Source organism: Hemitrygon akajei, unplaced genomic scaffold (genome assembly GCF_048418815.1).
Source record: "Hemitrygon akajei unplaced genomic scaffold, sHemAka1.3 Scf000048, whole genome shotgun sequence".
Taxonomy (NCBI): Eukaryota; Metazoa; Chordata; class Chondrichthyes; order Myliobatiformes; family Dasyatidae; genus Hemitrygon; species Hemitrygon akajei.
The window spans coordinates 2,800,650-2,805,112 of record NW_027331934.1 but is presented as its reverse complement, the minus strand read 5'-3'; the positions used below and the strand labels follow the sequence as shown (position 1 = coordinate 2,805,112).

At 44.6% G+C, this 4,463-nt stretch overlaps 1 non-coding gene across 1 annotated transcript; it reads right to left on the bottom strand.

Annotated features, from left to right (window-relative positions):
• Nucleotides 1-3,677: 3,677 nt before the first annotated feature.
• trnav-cac (transfer RNA valine (anticodon CAC)) lies at nucleotides 3,678-3,750 on the bottom strand. The gene has a single exon. It is a non-coding gene; the product is annotated as a tRNA-Val (tRNA).
• Nucleotides 3,751-4,463: the final 713 nt, after the last annotated feature.

Below are 4,463 nucleotides of genomic sequence, written 5' to 3'. Positions count from 1 at the left end.
CCCTATCTTCCTAATCTACTCAATCTTTTTCCTTATGTGTTGACTGAGGTCAGTTATGTTTCATGAGGCATCGGGAATATACATACAACATTCCCAACATTCCTGCCCTACCACGGCGCATGCCTCTCCTTTTTCGGCTCAGAGCAGGTCCAGGGCCATTCTATTTTGCAAGGCTACCATTCTAAGGGAAACTACCTCTGTTGTTAGGTCTTTCAGTTGCGTCTGCACGTCAGTCAGGGGCATCGGCAGTGTCATTGGCCAATTTCGTTAGAGCGGTTGCCATATTAATAAATTCTCGCGAATTTCGGGCCACACCATATGAGGGAAATGCTATCATCCAAAACCTTTCACTTTCACTTATCCCTCGTTTACTTCGCCTTCATAAAGGATGTTGCGATATATCTTTTATAGGATGCATGGAAGGCAATATATAGACCAGATTACAGCAGCCCGTCCAATTTCCTGGGGAAACATTCCCACTTTCGCCTGGCGGCCCTGGATGCCAAGGAAAAGCTTTTCCTCCACATACACAGTAAATTCCATTAGGAGTATGCCGAGGAGGACCCATCCTCCGTTCAGTTCAAGAGCTATTACCCAAAAATGTCCCATTTCCCCCGCCATATTACAATAACAAATCCCATTTACAGTTTTCTGTGCATTTACTAACTCGGAGGGCATCCCTTTTCCCTCCGTCGGGGTAAGGAGGTACCATCCTTTGAAACAGATACATCCACAATCCCCTTCACTGCCATCACAGTCATTCTCTCGTTCTGAAGATGGAACAGGATGTGTTAAATAGGTTCACACGTTGCACAGAAATCATTTCGCTTCCGCTCATGGGGACCCATTCCAGGGACATTACCTGGGCGACATGCGGATGTATCTGAACACACACCCATCCAGAAGCAGTTTCAGCGACAGGTTACTATCGATGCAATGCTCCTCAGACAGGATGAAGAGGTCAATACTCCCCAATGCCATTAGGCTTTACAATTCAACTGCCAGGACTTAAGAACTTTTTAAAAGCTATTATTAATGCTTTTTGAGATAGTGGTTTAGATGCATATCATATTTTTTTTTTACTGAGTTAAGTATTGTATGTAATTAGTTTTGTTACAACAAGTGTATGGGACATTGGAAAAAAGTTGAATTTCCCCATGGGGATGAATAAAGTATCTATCTATCTATCTATCTATCTATCTATCTATCTATCTATCTATCTATCTATCTATCTATCTATCTATCTATCTATCTATCTATCTATCTATCTATCTATCTATCTATCTATCTATCAAAAGCATCTGGCTTGTCAGCTTCATGCTTTCGTGTATTTTTGCACACACTCAACAAGTGTCCAACTCTTCACCTTAATGACTGGCATAAGTGTGACATAAAGACAAAGAGGTATTTCTGGACAAGGCCACACTGACTCCCCGCGGTATCAGTCCCCATAAAAGCATCTGGCTTGTCAGCTTCATGCTTTCTTGTCTTCCAACTCCTGGTGCCTTTTGCACCTTGTAGCGTGAACCCATCTTCCGTTTCCTTCAACCTTCACCGCGGTTCGGGTCCACTTTCTCTGACGGACCGAGCGTAGGTGTTCAGAGAAAGCAGGATCTCCCAGTGGCCACACATTTTAATTCCACGTCCCATTCCCATTCTGATACGTCTATCCATGGCCTCCTCTACCGTCAAGATGAAGCCACACTCAGGTTGGAGGAACAACACCTTATCTACCGGCTGGGTAGCCTCCAACCTGTTGGCACGAAGATTGACTTCTCTAACTTCCGTTAATGCCGCTCCTCCCCTTCTTACCCCATCCCTGATATATTTAGCTGTTTGTTTTTTTCTCTCTCTCTTTGCCCATCACTCTTCCTGCTCTCCATCTCCCTCTGGTGCTCCCACCCCCTTTTCTTACTCGCGAGGCCTCCTTTCCCATGATCCTTTCCCTTCTCCAGCTCTGTATCACTTTCACCAATCACCTTTCCAGCTCTTAGCTTTGTCCCACCACCTCCGGTCTTCTCCTATCATTTCACATTTCACCCTCCCCCTACTACTTTCAAATCTCTTAGTATTTCTCCTTTCAGTTAGTCCTGACGAAGAGTCTCGTCCCGAAACATCGACAGTGCTTCTCCTATAGATGCTCCCTGGGCTGCTGTGTTCCACCAGCATTTTGTGTGTGTCTGTCAATATACTACCCATCTGTTCCTTAACGTCTAAAGGCGAGGTGTTATTTTCCAACTGGACTCCACTGATATCCCAGGATACATTTTCCCTGATCACTTTTCAGTGGCATACATTTCAAACATTTCACATCACTGTGGGGATCCTGGAGTAAAGCATCACTGGTCATTACGGTGCCGAAATGTTAAACAATATAATTGTGGCCGGTTTGATCAGAATGACCGGTCGTAAGACTTTAATGAGGTTATAGAGTTAAGAGTGTAACGGAGAAAGATTGGCAGTTATTTCGGAGTAACTCTACACGGTCTGGTCTGCGCGTTGAGTCAGGGGCGGAGCGTATTCCGAGATAGGTATTTATTCCTGACGTTCACGTTGCGGAAGACCCTCCACGGCCAGTTACTGACCCTTATGCAGCGGGAGATATTCCTCCCATGTTTTAATTTTAGATGGAATCACAACAAATTCGATATATTGAAAAGGACCGTGATCCCAATTCTGTACCAATATGCGATCTCCCACCGTCACCTCATTTCAAAACTAAACAGTACCCAGTTTTCCTGTTCTACATTACCGTCATTATACAGGAAGGTTTTAACCATACTTTTCGACATTCCCGCAGAACCATGATGTCAGTGTTGTTATCAGTCCTTCCTCCTTGGGCTTTTAACAAGAATGGAATGTGCGATACCAATGGTAAGATATTTGACTTCTGTTTGCGCTGCAATATCATCGGAAGATCGCTGGTTCGAGACCTGAACATTTTAGGTGTTGATGTTACCAACTGTTTCCACCGCGGCTTAAACTGTACGAAGCACAAATATTTGAGCGGTTGACGTGGGGTGGCTGTGGTACTGCTCGCGACAGAGAAAACAAAGAGAAGCAGAGAGATTGAATGTGTGTGTGTGTGTGTGTGCGCGCGCGCGCGTGAGAGAGAGAGAGAGAGAGAGAGAGAGAGCGAGAGAGAGAGAGCGGGGGAGGGGGGAGAGGCAGACGGAAAAGATGGAACCTAGAAGACTGTGGCGGAGAATTTGAACAGAGAGTCTGTATGGTGGGACTAGGAAGGAGTGGAATACAGGAGGAGGAAAAAGAAAGCGATTTCACATTTTAAAGTAGGTTCGAAAATTTGCAGCACACGGTTATTCTTCCTGATGTTTCTCTGGATGAGAACATTTGAGATGCGAGCTCCGTTGAAACCACAATGCATCCTCATGCGACAATACATGACAACAGGTTTGACGGCTAATTCGCCCGTTACGCAGTGTACGTTATCCACGAACATCCTTAGGTTTAAATCCGTTTATGTTCTCCTGTAAATTATATATAATTTCTATTAATTCTTCTTTCTTTAATTTACTTTGCCAGGTTTGAAGTACAATGGGCTTTGCTAGAAAAGCGAATGTTCATTATATTTACACCTGGATGCCCATGACAGTAAACTTGAACACAAACTGAAAAGTTGAGTCTCAAGTTCATTTGAAGCACTGGAGCCCAAACAATGTTTCTGCCCGGGATTGAACTGGGGACCTTTCGCGTGTGAAGCGAATGTGATAACCACTACACCACAGAAACTGTGCAAAGCGCTCAATGCTTTCCGCTGTTGAGCAATGACCGGAGGCGCCCCCCCCCCCTTCCCCGCCCTGCTCTGAAGTGCAGCAATAAGTACAAAACATTTCCCACTGTTCCTTTCCGTTTGCAGTAACAAGTATTAAATAGGTTAGGACTTTATTTTATTGAGCGTAGAAGAATGAGGGGAGACTTAATAGAGGTATATAAAATTATGATGCAATGCAAGCAGGGAGGCCGGGGAGAAAAAAATAAGAGGACATCGGTTAAGGGTGAATGGGGAACAGTTTAAAGGGAACATGGGGTGGGGTTTCTTCACACAAAGAGCGGTGGGAGTGTGGAATGAGCTGCCAGATGAAGTGGTAAATACAATAGACAATAGACAATAGACAAAAGGTGCAGAAGTAGACCATTCGGCCCTTCGAGTCTGCACCGCCATTTTGAGATCATGACTGATCATCTATTATCAATACCCGGTTCCTGCCTTGTCCCCATATCCCTTGATTCCCCTGTCCATAAGATACCTATCTGCCTTCTGAGTCAGCGCATTCCAGACCCCCACAACTCTCTGGGAGAAGAAGTTTTTCCTTCACTCTGTCCTAAATGACCTAAACCTTATTCTCAAACCATGCCCTCTGGTACTGGACTCTCCCAGCAACTGGAATATATTTCCTGCCTCTATCTTGTCCAATCCCTTAATAATCTTATATGTTGCAATC